This window comes from Taudactylus pleione, unplaced genomic scaffold (assembly GCF_031769625.1).
Source record: "Taudactylus pleione unplaced genomic scaffold, aTauple2 ptg001745l, whole genome shotgun sequence".
NCBI lineage: Eukaryota > Metazoa > Chordata > Amphibia > Anura > Myobatrachidae > Taudactylus > Taudactylus pleione.
The window spans coordinates 522,670-548,553 of NW_028286142.1; the positions used below are offsets into that span (position 1 = coordinate 522,670).

Here is a 25,884-nt window from a genome sequence, read left to right on the forward strand (position 1 = left end):
CCACAATATTGCGAGCAGTTCTGACTATAAAATAACCCAGTGACGTTGTGATTGACGCTGCTGTATTAATTATGCACACCCATAAAACGCCCGCTTTGACCTTTAAGCACGCCTGCGTTCTGATCTCCACTCCCCCTTTTCAAGCACCTTCCCCTGTTACCACCCACATACGCCTCATTCTGTCACTCAAATTAGCAGGCACTCGCTATATAGCGAACAAACGATTTTCCGCCGCACTGACTGGTTCGCGCATGCGTACTAAAAACCGTACGCATGCGCAGATGTGCAAATATCGCTCGGAACGAGCGTACTGCTGCTTACGAGCAGCTCTGAATGAGGGCCAGTATCATTAAGCAGCTAGCTAACAGTAACATCCAATGCACATGTAATATAATTACAATTGGCTCTAAATCAACTACAGCAATGCAAAGGAATGGTAGAATATAGAGCACCGTATACCTTAACCAAGGGAGAGGTATACAGGGAGACTGACCCAGACCCTCCTGAGACCAACAGCTACCGGGGACGCACTGAGCTTCGACCGTGAGCGTTTCATACATGTGGAGGGTAGACGGAGCAACCCAGACGCGCAAAACCCTTCATAGGGACTGTGGAACTCATTCAGAGTCGGTCGAAGCGGCCGCACGGTCGTACGGGAAAAGGGGCCGGATATGCAAATGATTCCCTCGCAAGTTGCGTCCCTAAGTACGGATCGGTAGCTGGCCGACCAAGGGGAGGAAGCGGCCGGAAATCAAAAAAATACGCCCCCTTCTCGTGCGCATTGCACGTCATCTCCGGGTATATAAGGATTAATCAAGACCATCGGGAACCATCGGAACTGGTCGTAGAGCTTAAGGTTGACCATACCCGCTCTTAAGCTCTACGATCATGTCAGTGTAAAAACCTCCCATGTCACATTTGCAATGACGCTACTTTGTTAATTATGCACTCCCATAAACCGGATGCGCTCCCATAAAACCACATTCGCATAATTAGGCACGCCTGCGTTCGGATCTCCACTCCCCCATTTTCAAGCACCTTCCCCTGTTACCACCCACAAACGCCTCCATCTCACTCAAACTACCGACCTGGCTGTGTTCAAGGAGAGAGAAATTTCTGATCGTAGCGGCTAGTTTGCGCACGCGCATTGCGAACTTTACGCATGCGCAGTATAGCGAACATCGGTGGCGTACGACCGTGCGGCCGCTTCGACCGACTCTGAATGAGGTCCTGTGTCTGGGTTGGAACTGCTGGGGGAGCGCCTACCTCCCCTAAACTGCATTAACTAGCCGGGTACGCTGGCCTAATGGCTGCAGATTGCGTCTGCTGCCGATCCCCGGCATCAGATGATAGAGCCCAGGCTGGTGTAGTAAGGACGCGGACAATCCCTGGTCCTGACAGCAGTGGCTTCTGGTGCATCTGTGAAACCAGAAGCAAGGACTGCTGCACGCGATTCCCTGTAAGCGAGAAATCGCCTTACCCGACATCTCCGAGTATCCGGGTTGCAGCATTGCTGCTAGCTAAGCTCAGCTGCGACCCGCCAAAATCACCAGCACAATTACTGATGTTGCGGCCCGGCGGAGGTAGATGGAGTCGCAGTACGTGCATCTAAATACAGACGCTTGGTACTGCCCAAACTCAAACAACATAAAATAAAATAAATCATAAAATAAAAGCTTAGGACTGCCTGAGCAGTCCCCTATTAAAAAAGTGCGTCTGGATCCTGCTGGACCAAACGAACGAACTGAAGTCCTATGGCTAGGGGAGGGGTATATATGGAGGAGGACCCAGGGCATTCTGGGAGCCAAAGCTTTATCTGTTTGGTGCCTGATCTTCCAACCATAATATTCCCCATGGTATCCCTGTGGATCCCTATGGACCCCGAAGAAAAATAGATTTTAACACAGATTCCCTCTTTCTATCAGCAGGATCTTTAAGAGAAACTGGCTGAACAGTGGGAATTACCGTTGCTCTGGCTGGCACAATGATAGGGGCATCAACCTTGGGTGAAATCTCCCATGGCTTTGTATCATCCTCTGTGAAAGATTAAAGTTCCTTGAACTTTCTTGGTGCCTGAAACCTTGTATCAAGTTTGAGCCAGGCCTTTGTCAAGGCTGCCCCAAAATGACAAAAAGCTGGGAAAAGAGAGACCTGTTACTTCTTGCACTTGAAGGAGGACGCTGAACTCGTTTCAGAAGCAGTAGAAACTTGTAACTTTAGCATCTGACGGATTGCCTCAACTAAAAGGGCTACTCCTGAACTCTTTACTCTTTTGGGAATCTCCCTCCAACAGAGAGGTATCTTCCCAATCAGGATCTATTTCCCCTTCTTCCTGGGATGATTCAACGAATTCTGAATCTTCCCCAGAAACATCAAAAGAAGACTGAATAGTCTGTTTCTCAATGGCCAAGGTCCCTGTAACCCAGTGTAATGGAGCGTTCCCCAGATAGAGAACAGAGGAATAACTATTGTTCCTGATGAAGTTTGACCTGCAAAAGTACAACCAAGACTTCTTTTTAAATACTACTACTAATCTTCCACAATAAAATATGTAATGGGGGGTATCCACTAGATGATTAAGTTGAACGATTGAACGATAATGATAAAATCATTCGATAATCGTTTGAAAATTTGGTCTTTTAGACATCTATCATCGTGCAAACATGCTGGGCAACCTGACGATATCATCAGGTTCAGCATGTTTGCAGATGATTGATTGTGCCTGCACTGAACGACATATCGTTCAGTTTGTGCACCATGCAGTGTAGTGAACGACTGAACGATAACGATATCGTTATCGTTCAATCTTTTCACTGTCGGGTAGTGGATACCCGCCTTAACAGTTACAGCATGTACACCAGTTACTAGCTAGAGATGGACAGATAATCTAGGATATATTATGGCAGATTAAAAAAAGAAAGAACATTTACTTTCTATTTAATAAAGTGGTGAACAAGGGATTTGGGAAGGTTATTCATTTCGGAAAATTGTGCGCATTTGGGGCAGGGGCTAAGAACACAGGGTTGGCAAAGTTAGTTTCACTTGTCTCCATTGCCCAAGGTGCGGCAGGAAGAAGCAACAAGCTATGAAAGCACCGACTTTGCCAAAGCCGTCTGGTCTTCGCTATATTATAGGGACTCTACCCTCATGGTTTCCTGTTATAGCGGAAACCCTCCCAAGCTGTCAAAAGCTCTGGGGATGAATGAAAATTTGGGGATGGGGCCTTATGCCTGTTTTAAATTTTTTTGTTATTGCAGAGTACAGTAGCCAATGACTTGCAGCTCTACTCTGTATAGCCATGTGCGTTTCTGCTGTAAGTGACTAGCCATTACTCCGCTCAGAACAAAGGTGCAAACAATCGATTCATTCACAGGAAGGTGACTTACAATTCATCTGAGGTGTGTGCAGCACAAATCATCGGGGGCAAAAAAATAAATAAAAAAAGGCCGCGATTCAATTCAAAGCGATGATGAATAGCCTCAGGAGGAAGCTCCCGGAGATATTCAATTCAGCGTGATGTTTGGCCCGACTAATGGATTTCTTCTCGCACCCTACCTGGGGCTGTGAGGAGAAATCCGACAAAAGTGCCAGCCGCACAGCTGTTTGCTGTCTTAGCGCAGCGCTAACAGCCTCGCGGCCGGCACTTTAGTCGCAGAATGCCGGTTCCTGCGACTAAACATCCAGGTTAAGTTTCGAGAACCGCCATTCTCCGACTTAACAGCGCGCTGATTTGAATAACCCCGGGAGCTCCCACCCGAGGCTATTCAGCATCGAGCTGAATTGAATCGAGACCTAAATGTGATGCGTCTCTGTAAGATGGCACAATGCGGAAGACAGCAGCTGTGCTGGCATTAGATGACAAATCTGACACGTTCTACATCAGTGTCTATGGGTAGTGAACTACAGTGCTCATTGCCAAGAAAAGCACCAAAACAGATCAGGGAAATGATGCTGTATAAAGATACATCCTTTGTTCGCTACTGGAAATATAAGGAGTTTTCTTTAGCAGTTTGCCAACTTGTAAAAACCACATGAGTTGGCCAGTTTAATTTTTATTTTACTTTACCTACATATAGGTTTTCAGTTTGCTTTAGTTCCATGTATTTGGGGGTGTGAAATGAAAAGAAGTCCAGGCACTTTTAGACACATATATTTACATCGGAGACAGATAGATTATAGTTGATGGGAATGTGAATTTGCCAATAGATTTTACGATCTCTAATTATCATGTCATTATCTTTATAAGCCTAGTTGTCGTCATTTTGTTCTGTTTGTTTCATCCTTGCTGTTACTAAGATATGTTATAGTATAGGAGACTTTGTAAGTTTGCACACTATTTTTACTTTTATTTATCATATATGGCGTCCTTTAACAGTGGCAAGAACCCACATATCTTTTAGAGTTGTAAAAACAAAATGGAAATTCAGTTTGCATCGACTCTTGAATTTTGGCTTAGTACCACAAATGCAAAATGTTTCTATGACACATTGTGAGGGGAGCCATTTTGTCAATGCAGGCCACCATTTCACTGTTATCTTATATGTATGAAGTACTGGCAACACAGTATATGGTGAGGGTCATGATGCCAGCAAAGACATGAACAATGTGGCGCCGCCAAGGGTGCAGGGCCCTGAGGGTGGTAGCATCGCTGCCTCAGTGCCCCTGTACTTGGCTTGCAGGGTGCCTAAATCGCTGTTGCAAAGCTACCCAGATCGTCCTTTGGTGTGACATCATTATGTCACATGTTCAGTGGGCAGTGACTGTACAGGGGGCAGTGCCGCCCTGCTCCGACACTGTATAAAAGAGAAAATAAAGATGGCCTTGCCCAAATAAGCTTATAATCTATAAGGTGTGGGGAACACAAGGGATGAACTATAGTTAAGCAGCATCACTATCAGTCTCGAATCATAAATGATAAAGCAGTCATAGGTGACTGGCATTTCTGAGCAGCTACCATTAGTGTAATAAGGTTAGAAAGAGGAAAGACCACACCTCGCAACTATTGCAGGTTGGCAATCAGAGCGGTGGGGGGGAAAGGGTGTATGGCTGCATCATAGTGGATGAAACGTGTGAGCGTTGAATGCAAAACTACTGTTTAGGTTCATTTCAACCAGCCACCAAAACGGTTTACGCTGTGCTGCTAAGAACTTAGATTTAGAATATAAAACTGCACTGATAAAACGGACATTAAAATGAAATATATCCTAAAAACTGAAGTATATAAATTAGGATATTCAGAAAGACTCAAAAACAAAACTTGGTTTGATCCTTATGGATCAGATAAAAAATTTATAGTTTTGGATCCTGCCCTATGCTGCTGAAGTTAATGGTTGATAAGAGGCCTAATGGCAGAGATCTGTTGACTGTAAATTATGGTGACATCTAAGTTGCACTCCTGGCACTAATAAAGTCACCAACGATGGAGCAGCCAATGTTTTTACTTTTGTAGGTAATTTCCTAAAACCTCCTTTCTGTAAACAGCTATTAAAAAAAAAGTGCTTTTCACACACTCCCCTTACTACATGGTGCATCTACACCAGCTAAAGATGAAGGATTAATATTCATGAACAGGGTGTTACACCAGAATCTATTCTAAATGATGCTTTGAGCAATTAAGGATGGAAACGACCTTCTGAAAGAAGAATTCATTTTGTTTTTGGTAATCCAAACATCTATAAATAATCATGGAAATAAAAAAATGTAAATGCAATTAATAATGTACACATAGAAAGATCATTAAAAACTCAACTGGATAAAACAGTTTAGATGGGAATATGGTAAGGGACAAAACGTAAGAAAGGAATTAAGCTGTATAGTGTATTACATATCCTGAACTTTAAAGAATTTTGTGAAATGCGCAGTCAGTGAGAACATTCAAATAAGAATGAAAATAAGGAAAATTTGAGACACAACAGCAATCAAAATGACTGAACTATAGCTCAAACAAAAGTATGTACCAAACTAACAGACTATATGGTGACCTCTCAGGATTGTAATGTTTATCTAAGTAATGGGTTGCAGGAAGTAATGGAAATTAGTGCACATGACTTGTGTCTTTGGACTCTGAGCACCATTTTCCCAGTGTCTTCATCCTACTGGATAAATGGCACAAGGAAAAACTGAGGAGCGACACTGAAGAACCAGTGTCTGATTGACTGAGAAAACCTACTTAACTGAATTCACTGACTTTGTTTTATGTTACTACCGATTTAGTAATGTGTTTATGGTGAATGATGTTTGGAAAACACAAAGGGGGGAATTCAATTGTGTTTTTGGTCTTCTTAAGCAAAGGGCACCTATCAAAGCAATTCAATTGTTTGTCTAATAGACGCCCATTAGCTGTGGCAGAGGCATTTTTTTCTCGCAGCCTCCTGAGATGTAAGAAAAATGTGTGTAAAGTCTGTAGTTTGTGCGCCCAAACTAGGATTTTAAACGCCCAAACCAGGAGTTTAGTTGGGTTTAGCTTTTGGGCGCGTTAAACACTAATGGGCGTCATTCAGAGGAACAATTTAATTGCTCTGATAGATGCCCAAAAAAACAATTTAAATCCCCCCCAAAGATATTTTGCCATTAGAAAAACAAGAATTGCTACAAAAGTCTCTCTGCATAAAGCACAGAAAATATAGTCTGCCCCACTAACAGCTCATCGAGGCAGCTCTCAGTGAAACACAGATATTACAAACAATGGAAGCACTTTACTATTACCATATTCGCATGGGTAATTACCAAATAGGTAATTTCAGGCCTAAATGTCATTTCTACGTTTATTTACTTTAAAGACTGATAAGTCTACTGGGACTCTGTAAAAAGGACATCTTGCTGCTGGAACCCACTTCAAACCCGGGAGTAGAGTTACCTATTTTTAGAAACTTTTAGCAAATATAATTTGTTTTCATATAGGTACAAGCTTTGTTTAATATATTGGGTATACAGGGACTATAATTATTCAAAGTTTATGATGCTTTTTTAATTTTTCTTCAACAGCGCTGTCAAGCATAATTGAATATAGTATGAGCATAATAAAGGCATATACACTGACAAATAAGAGAGGAGGCTCTTGCTCCCTATAAAGACCTGAAAATAGATTAAAGCAAGTGGCTGGAAGAGGAACAAACCACATCTTACTTACTCCATGTGCAACTGAAGTCTTTTCAGTAAGACACTGCCAACAGCTGCGAACTAGATTACAGCGTTACTGTATAATGTTCCAGCAGAACTAGTATAAACCATAGGAGCACTGTAAGCTAAATGGAAACTATTTTCCTAACTATTAATGGATAGAGTATAATTAACAGTGAAGTAACAGTAAACTCCAATAAAATCAGTCTAAAAATATGCAAAAAAGCAGCATAGAGAGTATAGAGCAGCAGTGTAAACATTTGGCACTATGGGATGAAACCGCCACTTAAAAAAAAACCTAAAGCCTTGCAGAAAAAAATGACATAAATAGCTTTTTGATTCTCTTCAATTTAGCCCATTATGGAGTCCTAGGGTGGCCATTGACTAAGATGCCTCAGTGGTGATTAGACATGGGGGCAGCATGTGAAGCTAATAGGAGTGTGGTACATAAACAGACTGATTGGCACTTATCACTTGTCAAAACTCCTTTCCACATCATTATCACAGCTGCGTGTTGGAGATCTGCAGCCCACAGAAGACTTACTAATGCTAATCACTCACAGAAACAAGTATAAATTCCAGTCATAGTGATCCCATTCACAGACCACAATGTATGCAAAAATCTAGTATTGCCACAAATTCTCCTCATTCCAAGGAACATACGGCCTATTACAAGTAAATCGCTCTTTTGTCACATTCACTTCTGTCAGAAAGATAGCGTTTATTGTCAGCTTCCAAAATATAAAGATAATGCATAATATTACATAATTCTGTGATGATGATGATGTCACATCTAACAAGAGATACAAAGGATCTCAAGAAGATTAAGACAATATTCTATTTATGTGCAGGAAAACAAAATGTTAAAGAAATTTATATGCTGCAGAGAGGTGGCACATTTCCCTAAGAAATAACAGCAAACTACAGAACAATTACCTCCTACAAATAGAACAGGAGGATTTGCAATTTACTTAATGGTCCCATAGCCTTTGCAAAGGTACTCAATGCTGTAGCATCACTTATGCTGGTAAAGCACCAGGTCCAGATGAGCAAGCCTGTCCCTTTTAGTAACCTTTTCAACCATAAGGTTAAGACCTTTTGCTGGAGACTTTCATTGGCACATTCTGGAAAACTACTTATATCTGTCACATGTATTAAAATGTCTACCCAACCTCGACAAATTTCCCTACAGCCATGGCCAAAAGTTTTGCAAATAACACAAGTATTGGTTTTCACAAAGTGGCTGCTTCAGTGTTTTTAGACCTTTTTGCCAGATGTTACTATGGTACACTGAAATAAAATTAAAAGCCATGAATAAAGAATGGTACCAAAACATCCTCCAAGAGCAACTTCTCCCAACCATACAAGAACAGTTTGGTGACAAATAATGTATTTTTCCAGCATGATGGAGCACCTTGCCATAAGGCTAAAGGGATAACAAAGTGGCTCGGGGAACAAAACATCAACATTTTGGGTCCATGGCCAGGAAACTCCCCAGACCTTAATCCCATTGAGAACTTGTTGTCAATCCTCAAGAGGCAGATGGACAAACAAAAACCCACAAATTCTGACAAACACCAAGCATTGATTAGGCAATAATGGGTGGCCATCAGTCAGTATGTGGCCCAGAAGTTGACTGACAGCATGCCAGGGCGAATTGCAGAGGTCTTGGAAAAAGAATGGTAAACACTACATATATTGACTCTTGCATAAACTTAAATGTAATTGTCAATAAAAGCCTTTGACACTTATGAAATGCTTGTAATTTTGTAACATCCGACAAAGAGGTCTAAAAACACTGAAGCAGCAACCTTTATGAAAACCAATACTTGTGTCATTCTCAAAACTTTTGGCCATGGCTGTATATGTTAGCCTCACACCAACCAATTACCTTCATAAATTTGGATGAAAATAAATCACACGTTAGTTGAGAGCTTGGCTTGTATAGAGATATGATGCACGGTTGAGTATTCTTTGATATGCAATTTTCACAGACAGTAGGTCATAAAGGTGGGTAACAGTGTTTGAGTACTAGAGGGAAAGCTCTGTTGACAGCAAGACGGCGTAGTGGTTACCACTGTAGACTCAGAGTGGGTCATGGGTCCCATACCAACAAGGACTCTATCTGGTGGGGTCTTTATGTTCTAACGGTGTATGCATGGCTCCAAAGTTGCAGATGATGTAAATGATTACATATCCTCTGTAAAGATCTATATATTGTGGTTGGTTCTACAGATATATAAATAAATTTATGTGAACATTAAATGTATTGGCCAAGGGGTGAAGATCTCAGTTGCTGTATTGTAGAAAAGTCTTCATAGTCCGTGTGAAGTTTACAGGAGAGAGCTGATGTTGTATCCAACAAGTTGGATTATGAAATCTATGCATACCTGCCGACTTTCTGGCTGCTCTTTCCGGGAGGGAACAGCCAGGTCTGCTTTAAAACAAAGGCCAGCATTTAGCTATACTAGGTATAGACTGAGCTATGGGGTGACTACATAAATGCATAGTACTGCATCTTTATCAAGGAGAGATGGTGAAGAAGATTGAACAGTTTCTGTGTGAACCTTCAGAGGTATTGAAAGGTCTGATAAGCAGTGTAGACAACTAGCCAGGAAGCTAAATATTACAATGTTGCTAAAATTAGAATACAAAAACTCTGAAAACAACTTTCAGTGTCCATCCTTATTAACCCCTTACCTGGCGACGTCACATATGATGCGACCAGAGCCAGCAGTGCTTCCGCTTGCAAGGTCTCATCACATGTGACTGCGCCACCCCGCTCTGTGCCCCAGCTTTAGAAGATGCAATCTGTTCTGCACAACTGCAGAATGGATCTCCTTCAACTTCAAGGAAGTGATGCAGCAGTCTGTGACCACCGACATCACTTCTGGAATCGCGTCCCAGAATGCCATGCCAACTGCTCACTGGTGGCATACGCTGGGTATCACAGTGCAGGGAGAAGAACATAGTTTCCCTCCAAGCACTATTTGGCTGATCTTTGCAAGTGCAGAAATCATCTGCAGTCGTGGGGACTCATCATCAGTCTCCCCCGAGACACGCCCCGCTGTGCTCTACATTTGGGGGAGCTGTGGAGGGGGGGGGGTACATGTCCATAGTGGTTGGGATAAAGAAAAAAAAAAAAGCATTACGAGGCTGGAGAGGGGTACAAAAATATAAAAAAAAGTGCTGAGTGCAAAAAGTGCACAGAGGAGGTGTGTGTGGAGGGGTTATGTTACTAGGATTTATGATCACTGTGGGGTCTAGTGGGGGGATTTATTTTATAATGGGGGCCTATGGACACGGAGGGATGGGTGGGGGTGCAAAACACCCCCAATATATGTTTTTGTTAAAATAAAATATTTCAATGGTCAGTTAAGTGGTTAAAGAGCGGTAAAAATTACCTCCGAAACTACAATGAGAGAAATCTAGGATATCTGAATTAGTACCTCCATCTTGGCTAGCTAAACAGTCACATAGTAATAAAAGGTGTTTATTTGTGCAACAAACATACAAGTACATTATAAAACACACATGTATATTCATAGTAAATAAGTATTAGATAAAAGTTCATACTTCCTTGTTCACAGAAAACCCCACACAGCAGCCCTGATAGTGATTTAACACAGCAGGATCAGGTATGACGTGGAGCAATATGTACCTTGACCTGTAGCACTTTGCATACTTACAGGTAATGTCACGTCAAATCTCTGCAGCTACTATAATCAGTCTGTCTATAGTCTTTGGGGCTTGCGGAATATGAAATTCATCGCCCACATCTATGTAAACAGATGAGGAGTGGCAGGTTGGCTCCAAATATTGATAACACTGAAAGAGGCGTCAAATAAATGACAGATAATGATAACATTTGTCATGACTAAAGCAATAATGTGAGGAAGTAAGCTTCCATGGAACATACTGTAACCTTCTGCGGCTAAGTCATGACAGTAATGAACAATGCTTGACACTACTATGCAACGAAAGGCGTACCCCCTTAGACACACAAAAGACAGAAATAAATATATATTCCTGTCGCTTTAACAATATAAGTTATATTTTGGTTTTGTGTACTCATAATACTACTAATATGTGTTATCTGTTTTACTGAAATGATACGCTGTACTAATTGTATTTTGTGCTGGTATTTAATAAAAACAATTTGCAAAAAAAAAATAAAAAAAAAATATATATATATATTTATTATGAAGATTGCAAAGCATTTAGCTTCTTACCAGAGCTAGATACACGCTATTTATCGGTCCAATCTGGCTAGTTGGAACAAAATTCTGGTAATGTATGGGAGCAGATGACAATCGACCATTTGTTCCCAATAACAGGGAAATTATCCGACCAGTCAGATTGGACAGATATCCTCTGTAGTATGTACCTAGCTTAAGGGTCTAATTTTAATAACAAGGTAATACAGGGTAGAGCAACATGCCAAAACAAAGTTCCCAAAATAAAATAAGTAACAATCATACATTGCACTCTGTTGACATGTGTCCAGCTTGCAATGCTGTGTTACCAGACTGCCTACTACCATCATACTGCTGATTACACGTCAGTCAACTCATAGGAAAAGAGCAGAACTAAACTTCCGAACAAAACTATTGATTCCCCTAAAGCATTTTATTTATCCTGCTGCATAAACAGCCAGGCCCAGCACCACAGCCAATGGTAGTTGCAATCGATTGTGCATGCAACTTTACTTAAAACAACCATGAAATCTTCTGTTCAAAAGTCATATACAAGTGCAGAAACCATTGCTGCCAATGACTCTAGGGTAGGGGTGGGGAACCTTTTTTCTGCCAAGGGCCATTTGGTATATAGAACATTATTTGCGGGTCCGATGCAGGCCACGTCCCTTTTGTGTGGTCACATGGGGGTGGGGCCACAATCTCCAGTGATTACAGCAATGCCCGAAGCATCCTGAGGATGCTCCGTGGAGCTGTAAGGGCAGTGGTATGATCATCTGAAGCGTCCTAAGGAGGCTCTAGGCGGCACTGCTGCATAGATTCTGGCTGCAGGGTATATTTCTAGGCACCCTAATAGCCAGATGAGGCTACCAGAAAAAAGCTCTGAGGCCCAGACCAAATGATTCCGGGGGCCTAATATGGCCCCCGGGTCTGAGGTTCCCCATCCCTGCTCTAGGGCAATAATGGGCAATAGATGGCCCTCCAAGCTCAATTCACCCCAGCTCGACTCCCTGCTGTGTGCCCCCATAGGCCCTAACAAGAGATAAAGCAGATAAATAGAGGAAACAGTATTTTATTCTTTGTCTGTGCAGCGGCCTGCCATATCACTTTACCTCTTCCTCACTACACAAGGAGGTCATGCAGCACCTTGGGGATAAGAGGAGGTGGGACATGCTGACTGCAGCACATGGTCTCTCTCCTACTCCACGGTACAAGCTGCGTTATTCCTGCTTACTTTATTACAGCATAGTAAGGAAAATATTTAGGCAGTTGTCCATTTTTGGTTCCACACGCGTACCATTAAAGAATGTTTTTTAATGGGGCACATTAAAAAACACAAATGTAACAGGTTGACAGATGGTAACCCTTCTGGAGAATTGCGTTGTGACTGTTCCAACCCAACCTTGCATCTAACGTTAGAAAGTTGGAGGAAACTGAATAACCCAGGAGTCACCCGGAATTGTCATAATTATTTATTGTAGCTAATAAACTTGTTCATGTTAAATTAAAATGAGTGCAGATATTAAAGATTGGTGTATTTCCTTGAGTAAAGGAAGTTTTATCTTATTAGTAAGATTAAGGGTGATGTGTGGCCCCTTTGGAGGTTAGAGGGCTACACATCCCACCTTTGAAGAGGATCAACAAGCCCTCTATGAGCATTCTCAACTGCCAAGGACAATGGAACAGCCTATGATTACATACTTCAGGGGTCACAGTCTAATCTAAAGTTTATTGGCTGAGGAGGATTCTCACCAACTGCTGGTTATAGCCAAAACTGTTAAGGTGCCTATCCACTAGAAGACAGGCAAAAGACTGCACGATTACAACATTGTAATCGTGCAGTCGTTTGTCAGTCTGTGATGTGCCTACACTGAACGAGAAGTCGTCCAGTGTAGACACAATCAATCTTCTGCAAACATGCTGAACACGACGTTATCGTCAGGTTGACGAGCCTGTTTGCACGATGATAGATGTCTAAAAGACCAATTTTTAAAACAATCTGCAAACGATTATTGAACGATCGAACGATATCGATATCATTCAATCGCTCATTTTAATTGTCTAGTGCAGTGGTTCTCAAACTCGGTCCTCAAGACCCCACACAGTTCACATTTTCCAGATTACTTAGCAGCTGCACAGGTGTAGTCATTACTCACTGACACATTTTAAAAGATCAACAGGTGGAGCTAATTATTTCACCTGTGATTCTGTGAGGGTACCTGGAAAATATGCACTGTTTGGGTGCCTGAGGACCGAGTTTGAGAGCCTGTGGTCTAATTGGATAGCCACCTATAGTTCTGGGAAGTGGTATTAAAACTATATCAAGTGGATGTCCCCTTTAACACATTCGAAACCATAAATTTACTGGGCCCTTATCTATTAACATTTAGTTATACATTATTCAAATATATATACTTGAAGCTCCTTGTATTAAACTTTTATGCATATTAAAATTATCTGGTCATTTACAGAAATATTTGAAGAGGAGTGGAGATTTCTGACTCATTAGTCTGTATGACTCATTTGTTTTCCTTCTTGCTAGAACATTGTGTGATAAGCCTAATGAGATTCCCATCAATATATTGAAGGTAAATGTATTTGGCCCACAGGATGGAGACAACCTCACGACCGTCTATGAGGAACTCCTGTAGGTCTAGATAGCAGGAAGGGTGTTGCGACACATATTTCAGTAACCTTATTACTTTTTATCTCTACAGGTATATGACTGTACGTTACCTGGAGTTTTAGCAAAACAATCCTTTCATCCCTGGTCGCGGTGCAGAGAATCTTTGTCCACAATAGGGAATCAGTGAGTCCAAGGTTCAGAAGTTAAAGCAGCGATTACAAACCAGATTTTCAGCGACATCTGTTAGTCACTAGAAAGCAGGGACAACATGAGACAGGTATTGGATGCAAGATATCACAATGATTACAAAAAGCAAACCAAACACTTCTATATGTATTTAAATTTGTTTTCTAATCTTGCCTTATTTATGAACATTAGGGGGAGATTCAATTGTTTCCCGCTCCTGTAGCTCCTGTTTAAAGTGACCAGGAGATATTAAATTTTATGCATGACCAGCACCACCCTGGTAACGCACTACTGCACGAGAATAGCCACGTTAAGTGGCATCACCCGTGCTGAGTGCAAGGCGCACTGCAGTAAAGAAGCGACCAGGCCCAAAGCCTTCGTTTATGCGGATTTTTGCTCGCACCTCAGTGGGGAAATTTGCATTTCACTAGTAATATTAGCAACTGCGGTGCATGTGTTCTAGCAGCATAGCGATCCTTGCTGAATCAGGCCCAAAGTCAACAAGCCGGGTCAGACCCAAACGGACAAGACGGTACCAGGGATCAGACAATATCAGGAACAAAGCCAAGGTCAGAACTGGAATACCAAGCGCATTACCAGGGAGGAGACGGAATCAGGTCACAGACAAGACAAAGATCAGGAGGAGCAAAAAGGATCACTAGATATAGGGATGCTGGAGTAAGGTTTAGGAGCCTACACTATTTGACAGGAGTGCAACCAGGAATTTCCTTATATAGGAGGAGGCTTGAATTTAGCGCCTCCTGTTACATCATTTAGAGGTGTGATTGGCCCTTTATATCCTCCTGCAGGTCGGCGCGCGCACACACTTAGGGGGAGCCACGTCCACCTGCACTTACAATCACATCAGGCCGACGGGAGGAAGCTGGGAGCAGGACACCAGCAGCGGGCGCCGACTGAAACCTCAGTGCTGCAGGACCCGATAAGTAATGCCTGGTGTCCGGCACACTGACATGGTGGTGCTGGACTACCTGCCAAAGAGGATCTAGTGGGAGGAAAAGGAAGATGCCCCCCATTGCACTGCCATCTCTACTGAAACCTCCCTCACCATCAATAATGCCCCAATTTCCTCAGTCTGCCAAGCCTGCTGCCTTGGTGTCACATTCGACTCAGCCTTTTGTTTTATACCTAACCGCCAGTCTCTCGCCCAGTCCAGTTGGCCCCACCTTAGAAAGAATGCTTGAATGCTCCTTTGTATTACACAAGATGCTACCAAAATAATTAGCCACTCTTTTCATTTTTACCTTGACTGCTGTACCCTCGTCCAATCTGGCACTCACCACCTATCTTTCCATGATTGAATCCATTTTAAATGGTGCAGCAAGACTAATCTTCCTTTCGCACCACTTTGTAGCACCACTCTGCAAATCCCTACAGTCCATGTCCTACAGAGCTGAACTGAAATACCCTTCATAAATCTCATGTGGAATTCCCTACTACACCCCAATCACTTCCCCACGCTCTTCAAATATTTAAACGCTCTGTGAAAACTCCTCCCTTTATTATTGGTTACTCCCACCGATAATACACTAGTGCACAGGTTCTCAAACTCGGTCCTCATTACCCCAAACAGTGCATGTTTTCCAGGTCTCCTTACAGAATCAAGTGAAATAATTAGCTGCACCTGTGGATCTTTTAAACTCTATCAGTGAGTAATGACTACACCTGGGCACCTGCTGGTGACCTGGAAAATGTTAAGGCCCCCATACATCAGCAATTGATTGCAGCAGTCGTGCAATTTGCAATCGATTGTGTATAAAAATCTTTCCCTTTTTCAATCGATTGCAGAATTGCCACAATCGATTGAAAAAGGGAAAGATTTTTATACACAATCGATTGCTGATGTATGGGGGCCTTTACCTGTGTGGGGTCCTGAGAACCGAGTTTGAGAACCACTGCATTAGTGTATTCTAACAACTGTCCCAGACTCCACAAGCTCCTTTTGATTCAGTTGTGCTTCTTCTAATTATAGTGTATCCTCTCGCTTGCAGGGACCTCCCTACCCTTTGTTTTCATGTCTGCATTTATTTGGTCTACCTTGTATGTTTATGTGTTATGTATGTCCTGCTTTCCCCGCTGTCTAGTGCTGTGGAGCATTATGGTGCCTTACAAAATCAACAATGATAATCATAACAATTGTTCTATATTTTCTCAAGAGACTCGATTATACCAGATATATGCACAGCAAACAAAATAGGCCAATTTTTATATTAAGCAACCCAGTTAAACATAATATATGCTCATTCTATGCCAAGAAAAATAAATAACCGAAATTGCACATAAATACATGGCAACAAGACATAAATTTCAAGCTTTACCACTGTTTCGGATGGCTAAAGTAAGCATTACAACAAATCCTTTTTGGCACCATTTGTATCGTCCAGACCTTCATCAATTTATAGCCTATCTATAATTTAACACCATCTCATTTATTTTTCACAACAGACCCACCGCAAGTAAAGCTCATGGAGAATATTACCTATCCAAACGGACAGGGGACAACATTCTAGATGTGATTTATTTCTGCCCAGACGGAAAAAAAATCCTTGAGCTAGTTATAGCCAAAAACAGCTACGAATTTAATGTGATTTACAATAGAAACATTAAAATTTTATTTTCCTGAAATAAAGATTTACTAACCTTAACAGTAACGATATGCTGGGAAAAACCAGAATCCCTAAAGCCAGGAGGCAAAATGAAGAGTACTGTAGGGATACACAGCACCGCTATCTCTAATAGGCTGCTGCACAGAACAAGGACTGGAAAAGGAATTTTGGGAATCAAAAGCATTTCACAATAAGGAAGAAAAAATGTCCTCATTCATTATTAGGAGAGCAATGGGTAATAATAGCAGAAAGAAGGTGGCAAAACTGCTCACCTGACAGACTAAGAGATTAAAGTTTGATTGGAAAAGTCGACTCTGTGGCACAAACTGATTACAAGAGCACCAATGTCGTCTTCCAGCTGATGCCCACACATACTGGCCAATGAGCTCCTCTAGAAAGGATTTTCCAGCCTGACTAATCAATTCTGAGCAGAGCGCATGTGGTGTGTTTTGTCTGCCGCTAAGTAACCAGATCACAGCGATGTCACCTTCTTTGGCAAATCCATATTGAAGAATGGACTCACTCTCTTAGCAATAGTTGCCAAAATGCAAAGAAATCATCATTTTAGAAACTATACTGGAAAAATGACAGGAGGACTCAGATTGCACACTATGGGCAACACAGTTACAAGTAGAACTCTTATTAAAAAATATTCCCTATCAGCAATTTAGTACTAATACATCTGAATGCACTGCTCCACAGGGAAGCCAAGGAAACTACAGAAACAACAAAAGTCTGGGAATACATATTTCAACAACTGAACAATGCATATTTATGAAGACCCATTATACTGTGTGAGATCCCCTACAATGTGTTTCCCACAGTGATTTAACTTCAAATAAGAGGGCAAAATTGGGGTCATAGTTTGTGACATGGTTAGTGCCCCAATTCGTTGTGACACAAGTCTGCAGCGATTCTGTGCATAAAATATTTCTTCCTGCAGGTGTCTGATCTGTAAGGAAAGCAATGGACATCGCAAACCCATGCGAAAGAGGTCTAAAATAAAATATATTGAGAAATAATTTAAATACAGAAATTACATAACCATAATTGTCTTATATTTATGTTTAATCACAATGGTGTGGCTAGAGTACTTAATCTTAAACCTGGACGGTATGTGTGTTCATTTATATGGCAATGATGCAATATTCTTTTCTTAGGTGAATAACCTGAACTGTGCTATATACTGTACACTAAATCACACATGATTAGAGAGAGATTAGTATTGCTCTGAATTTAACACCATGGGAAGAATGAAATGCTACCCCATGTAATCCGATTTATCTCTAAACCGTTTGCCATGGAGGCCTAAATGTGCATTTTCACAACTTGAAAATGACTGTACCCTGTAGCGAAGTGGGGCAATTTGCTTGTTTTAATGCAAGCTGTCCTAAAATCAAAGTTCATGTAAGCACAAATTATTTATAATTACTTCTTCTTCTTAAGAGAGCCAACATATACCCGCATCAGGCACAGAACTAGTCTCAAGTAAGAGGTTGGCAATTTCTGCAAACGGAAATTTTCATTTGCTACATGTTGAGTAATAATGTAGAAAGCCATGCTGGGATCAAGTGTCTGATCTCAGCACCGGCATAGTTGCAGGTGAAGTGTCCCCAGCGGGACACATCGGCGGTCGACGCTGGGATGGAGTTTCTGCTCCCAGCAATGTGTAAACAGTGGCGGCGTGTGAGGCTTGGCTCCGGGTGCGGGCTGGAAAATGGGGCATGTCAACATGACACACACCCCTTTCTTGTCACTGGGAACATTTCTTTCCATTTGCACCTTAATGCAGTTCCCCTTATACAGTACCCCCTATGTAGTGCCCCTAGTAGTGGTACCCCTTATGCAGGCCCCCAGTAGTACCCTTATATAGTACCCCCAGTATACAATGCCCCCAGCAGTGGTCCCTCTTATGCAGGCCCCCAGTAGTGGTCACCCTTATGCAGCCCCTGATTAGTTCCCCTTATACAGGCCCCCATTAGTGAGCCCCTATATGCAGTGGCCCTTACACAGTTCCCCCTGTAGTAGTCCCCCTTATACAGTGCCCCCAGTAGTGATCTCCCATATGCAGCCCCCCAATAGTGATCCCCCATATAGTGTTCCCTCTAGCTCCGGCAGCAGGCAGGGCGCCGGAGCTAGAGAGGGCAATGTAGTGTGCGCGCCCGAAAAGGGGGCATGGTTACGAAAAGGGGGCGTGTCTATAAGACGCGTCCCCTTTTCGTCATACTTGGGGGCGTGCCCGGCGCTTACGGACATGCCGGGCAGCCCCCAAGCGCTGCAGAAAGGGAGAATAGACGCCGGGCGTCTATTCTCCGGCGGTGACCGGATCACCACATGTTTGTCCACCCGCGGGACACTGCGTCCCGCGGGTGAGAACGGCTCCCGCAGGCTGTTAGGGCAGGGCGCTTTTTGCCCTCCTCCTGGAGGGCAGGGTGCTTTTTGCCCTCCAGAAGGAGGGCAGGGCGCCGCGCTCCGCTAAAACAGCCTAGCGGGAACACTACCCATATGCAGTGCGCTTTACACAGTGCCCCCAGGAGTGATCCCCCCTTATGCAGGCCCCCAGTAGTTATCCCCCCTATGCAGTGCCTCCTGTAGTGGTTCTCCCTTTTCAGTGCCCCCTGTAGAGGTTCCCCCTGTGCAGTGCCCCCAGTAGTAAGCCCCTTATATAGTGCCCCAGTAGGAGTCCCCCTTGATGCAGTGCCCCCAGTAGTAGTCCCCCCCCCAGTAGTGGTCCCCCCCAATGCAGTGCCCCCAGCAGTAGTCCCCCCTATACAGTGCCCTTTATATAGTGGCCCCAGTAGGAGTCCCCCTTGATGCAGTGCCCCCTGTAGTAGCCCCCCCAATGCAGTGCCCCCAGTAGTATCCCCCCCAGAAGCAGTGCCCCCAGTAGTAGTCCCCTCCTTAGTAATAATGTCCCCCGCCCCTGTAGTGCCCCCAGTAGTAGTCCCCTCCTTAGTAATAGTGCCCCCCCCTCCCCCCGATAAATACACACTGACATTAAACAATAGATAAAAGTAAAATACTTACCTGAATCCACGCTCCGGCTCCCGCCGCCGTCCGCACGTCAATCCTCCAGGGCTGGCGCGCTCTGCATTATGGGAGAGACGTTATGACGTCTCTCCCATTATCCACTGCAGGAGCCGGAAGGGAGCCTGCTCTTGCAGTGGGTGCTGCAGCAGTCAATGAGAGTCTATCTGACTCTCATTGGCTGCTCTTTAACACACACATCGCCGCCAGCGCTGGCGGTGATGTGTGTGCAGCAGCAGCCAATGAGAGTCTGTGCCCTGCTCGCCCTGCCCTAGTTACGCCACTTGATCGGAGTCCAACCACCAGCTGTACAGGACAGCCAACTTACAGATGCTTTATGGGGGGCATCCACTACAAGATCTGAAAACGACTGCACGATTACGACTTTGTAATCGTGCAGTCGTTTGTCAGTCGTGTGATGTGCCTGCACTGAACGAGCAAACGTTCAGTGCAGGGTCATCTGGAAACATGCTGAGCCTGACGATGATAGATGTCTAAAAGATGTCTAAAATTTTCAAACGATTTTCAAACGATGTTTGAACGATTATCAAATGATTTTATCGTTAACGTTCAACTTTATCGTCTAGTGGATACCCCCCATTAGAGTCTGTGGTCTCTCAAACAGAATCCAATATTCTGGGACTGCGGTTAGCATCGCTGCTTTCTCTTAAATATATTTGTAATTTGACATTGTTCTTGTGTTTTGTTTTGTTTTTTTAAACATAGCTTTTATCCTTTCTGTACTACTGACTGTATGGAGACATTCATTAAAACTTTTGTAAAGGAAAGAGTTGCTATAACTCCTAGCGACCACATTTCTTTTCTCTCCTAAACGCGGCCTCTGAATAAACGCACCTTTTCTCAGTGAACCAAATCACATAAATATCAATCACAGCCTTTGTGGGCCTGCTCATGTCTGCACTTGGTACTCAGAATCAAGAGAGGCTGATGTCGTAGCGGTGCAACTCAAGGGTATATGTAATAGACTGCGGACTGGAGCCATCGGAGAGTCCGTGCAAGACAGCCTGATGTTTTAAAGTAGCAGTCATTTAAAAGGCAACACCAGAGACACTCTTACACAAAGAAAAACATGTGGGACGTTTTTTTTATGATGTGAGAAACGTATATAGATACCCTTCCACTTACAACTAGAAAAAAACTTGATCACGTATCTTACCAGGTTAGTGGCACAGGATCCACCCATCTCTTTGAACTAATTAATAGGGAATTCATTAGACTCTCTTCCAAGGTTCCTACAATAACATTTTGGAATTGCAGTTACAACTATTAATATTTGTGGTTTGTTTTTGTTTCTTCTTTTTCTTTATATGATGACAACCTACAGCCATGACCAAAAGTTTTGAGAATGACACAAGTGTTGGTTTTCACAAAGTTTGCTGCTTCAGTGTTTTTAGACCTTTTTGTCAGATGTTACTATGGTATACTGAAGTAAAATTACAAGCATTTCAGAAGTGTCAAAGGCTTTTATTGACAATTACATTACATTTATGCATAGAGTCAACTTTTGGCCACAACTGTATATGATGGAAAGTGTATATTGTATATGCTGTCCTAAATTTATCAATATTGTCAATTCTTGTCTAAATGTTTTACTGCTAGTATGGCCACATTTATTAAGGCTATATTAAATATTAAATATGTTATACTTATTGTGTTAAAATAAACAAAAAAAAAAACAAAAACAACAAAACCAGGTGGATTTTGCCTTTTAAGTGACTGCTACTTTATAACTTTATGCAGCCTCGACGATGCCTACAGTCGGCAGTCTATTACGTATACCCCTCAGTGTCTATACTTTGCTGAGCACTATAAAAAGGACTGATGTGATGTACAAATGCAGCAGTAATAAGAGGTCATCAAACAGAAACCTGGCATTAGAGCTGTCTATTCTATGTACGCAAAGCTAAAATATGCAGGTACATAAAGCACTCGGCATGTGTAGGGATTAGCTCGTAAAAACTTTACATCTTCATTCAGTCAAGATCATTACAGAGACTATATGCTCTGTGACTTCAATATATGCAGGCACACAAAGTGGAATAATTGATTCCAACTGGATGAACACATGATTTTAACTGTAGAATGGATGGGGGGAAAAAAGCCAGTTGAACTGTTACTATAGCATGTTTTGTACATGCGTATCAGGTCGCTGCCCCCATGAATCCATAACATATTTGCCAACTCTCCCCTGAATGTCAGGGAGACTCCCTGAAATAGCGGCAATTTCCCCGACTTCCTGAAGAGTCTAGCAATCTCCCTGATTGCACCTTACCCCCATTAGGTAGCTGTTCTATACTTTGAAAAAAGAAATATATATATATATTCCAATTGTAAAGCGCAACGGAATATGCTGCGCTATATAAGAAACTGTTATATAATATTTTTATATATATATATATATCTATATATATATATATATATATATATACACGCACACACACACACACACATTCAAATGGGATCATCAGTGCCATTTCCCTGCATTGGTTATAAGGAACAATGATGGATCAGTGTGTTTTCACCAACAAGTAGATCTTATTGAGCTACAACTGCTTTGGGGCTCTTTTACATTTGGATGCAAGTCAATTTTACAACACACTTCTCAGGCAGAACAGTACACGTACATTTTACTGCCGCGCTCATAGGTGTTGCTTTCACAATCTCCCCGAAATGCTTTTTCAAAAGTAGGCAAGTATGCTCCATAAACGGATCCCCAGCATCCTTGACCCATTGAGGAAGATAATAATATGAAACAGTAACAATTAATTCAACACTGTTTAGAATCCAATCCTTGCCCCTAGGTCAGTATTTCCCAAACTCATTCCTCAGGGAGCACTAAAGCTGGCCATGCACCAGACCAACTTTCCTCAAACCATCCGACTAGTTGCTTGGTTGGAATGAAAATCTGGTAATGCATGGGAGAATCAAATGGATTTAACCAACTTGCCTGAACAACCTTTTTCATGTTTTCTGGTGTTTGGGAGCAAATTGCTGATTGTCATTTGTACCCATGCATTACCAGATTTTCATTCCAACCAACCAGCTAGTTGTGGTTGAAAGAAAGTTGGTCTGGTGTATGACCAGATGTAGTGCTCCCTGAGGAATGAGTTTGAAAAACACTGATAACCCTGTCTCAAGGGTAACATTAACAAAACCCCTGGGATTCGATAGAGCTAAAACATTAAGCCATATCTTGAAACAGACAGCCAGCTGACATTCCTACACCTTTGCTGGTTTTGTAAAAGCTTGGCAGATTTTGGATGCAAAGTTGTGTTTTGCTGCAAGCTTTAGAGATCAATTGTCCACCGCAACAAGTCATAAAGAAAGGTAAAAATCAACATCATTAAGCGTATACTTCAAGCAACACCACATTTAAAGCTATATTTAAATAGAGTGTATTACCGATGTGAGATGTGTTCACTATAGTGGGTAGCCAGATTTTCGCAAGAACTTGTCAAACTCTAGCGAAATTCAAGCTAAAAATGCTTGTTCTGTGGTTACTAACTTGCTCGCACTGCAGAAGGTTAATGGAGGTCACTCCATTGACTACACTGAATGGAGCAGTTAATGATAGGAAAGCTGAAAATCCCCCCAAAGACGAGTAGGTATGGGGGTCCTTGTAACCACAGATTGCATTTTTAAACCCATTTGTTGTACTAGCTTGTGATCCATTCAACCACTATGATGTCTAATCAGATTTAAATTTGATATAGATAATGTAGAATCCAGTGTGCGGAAGACATACATTGGGGCATGTAAAAAGGAAGATACTGTAAATGAAGCTATGGCAGATATGCGGATGCGCTGCTTGATCAATAGATCACCATCTGATTTGGAGAAAATGTAAGTGGCCAAACTTTACACACGTTTGTTCAGCAAAAGGCCCAAAAACCCATTAGGAACACAGACCCTGATTCATCACTAATCACAGTTCCCTCAAGCCTCTGCCTAATTGACAGGCAGAAGCGTGTGGGAGGCGGTGAGGTGGCGGCCTGTGTAGGGCTGTGCAATATCGTCCATCTCTGAATCAGGCCCTTTATTGGAGAGATAGAGTTCTTCCGATCCCTCTCCTGCAGCCTCTGGCCAGCACTGGAGTCTGAGACTGCACATGGACAGTGCCAGATTCCCCCGGAGGACTCTCACAAATGTGAAAGACTCTTCCAAAACACTGGGAAAGGATCTTGCCCCTAGGGACAGCAGGTTTAGTTTAGTACATAACGGGGATATTTTCTTTCATTCAAAAAAAACCCAAACAAATCTGCCGTGTTACAGATATTTAATAATCACGGCAATGCAATAATTATTAATACATAGGACCCTTGGTCATATTTTGATCCTTACTGGACCTGGCAACACCATCCAATAATGCATTATCCCACAATCACGTCACACATATCCCTTACCGTAAGACCACAATCCTTAGGCTTTTTTTGTTTTGAGAAGATTTTCACATATTATACAGTTATTATTATTATTATTCTCCTTTATTTATATGGCGCCACAAGGGTTCTGCAGCGCCTTACAAAGTACAGAAACAAATGAGCATACAAGACAACAGTTATTAACAGTACAGACAATTTAGGAGAAGTACATGATTTATAAACAATGCTGCATAACACCTAAATAAGCAGCAGGGTGTCAGTAACCAAGTTTTAGGTGCCATTGTAAATGTAAGTAAAAGTAAGGCAAGAAGAAGCACGTGAGGGAAGGATGCCCTGCTCGTGAAAGCTTACATTCTAAGGGGAGGATCAGACAAACAGGGGTGACACAGATGGGCTAGATAGTGAGGAAGGAGCAGTGGGTTAGGTTGCAGAGTTCCTTTTGTAACAAGACAATACTCTAATCTCTATGCATGATATTTCAAACACTAGACTGAAATACAAAATAATGTTTTGTAATGTTTTACACAGATTTTATTTGTATATCACCATGTTACCTGCAGGAGGTCACTCTCACTCTCACACCTGCATCTTTTGCTATATTTAATTTCATCATGGTACAGATGCATGGGACACAAGCAGACGTGGCCTGTTATTTGCTGTTGTTTTAAGCAGAAATGGGCAGAATTAGGCAATAAACTTCTTGATTAAATGAAATCACGCCTAATATGGGTTTTCTCTGCCTACTGGTTACTATGGATAACGTCGGATCTAGTAAAATTCCCACTGTAAACCAACTGTCTACATAAAATGTCAGTGTGCACTTTTATTATAGCTTATAAACAGAATTTATTATGGTGATCAGCATAGATCAACAACTTTTTCAGCAACCAAGATAGTTGTCTATGCCCACAGCACCGCTTAGCCCGCAGTGACTAATGAATGAAACATAAGCAGCCCTTGCATCACTTTATAAGGTGCCATAGCCAAAATGGCATAACCAAGCCTCAAAAGTAACAATGCCCCTTGATTATAAAGTATATACACAGTTTCCATCTGCTCACGGGATACAACCCTAGGTACGCGGTTAGCTATACACTCAGGGCCTGATTCAGAGCCGGACGCTATTTGCGCTCGCTCGTTCAGAAAAAGGGGCCGGATATTTAAATTGAGCGCTCGCTCTTTGCGGTCTGTTGGTGCCTCTATGTCTGAACGAGCGAACGAAACATGCGCTCGCTATTTTTTTTTAAACGCCCCCTGGCCGTTCGCATCCTACGTCATCTCCGCTATTTATTAGATTAATCGAGTACATCGAAAGGCGTATGAACTGCTCGCAGTGCTTGTTGTAGGATTTTCCTACCACAATCATGCGAGCAGTTCAGGCTAAAAGACAACCAAGTGACGTGGTCGATGACGCTGTTTTGTTAATTATGCACACCCTTAAAACGCCCGTTTTGACCGTTTGGCACGCCTGCGTTCGGATCTCCACTCCCCGTTTTCAAGCACCTTCCCCTGTTACCACCCACAAACGCCTCATTCTGTCACTCAAATTAGCAGGCATTCGCTATTTTGCGAGCACACAATTTCCGACCGCAATGACTGGTTCGCGCATGCGTATTACAACCCATACGCATGCGCAGTTGTACGAACATCGCTCGGAGCAAACGAGCGGCCGCTTACGAGCGGCTCTGAACCTGGCCCTCAGT

General features: G+C 42.5%; 1 protein-coding gene across 2 annotated transcripts in view; it reads right to left on the bottom strand.

The window, feature by feature from the left end:
- The window catches only part of SGMS1 (sphingomyelin synthase 1), a 302,954-nt gene that overhangs the window by 207,103 nt on the left and 69,967 nt on the right, over positions 1–25,884 (bottom strand). Inside the window, exon 2 of one of the 2 annotated variants that reach the window (XM_088464658.1) lies at positions 14,052–14,191. The exons of the other annotated variant lie outside the window; for it this stretch is intronic. The gene's annotated coding sequence lies outside the window, so the exon portion shown is untranslated. The remainder of the gene's footprint in view (positions 1–14,051; positions 14,192–25,884) is intronic. 2 annotated transcript variants of the gene reach the window in all.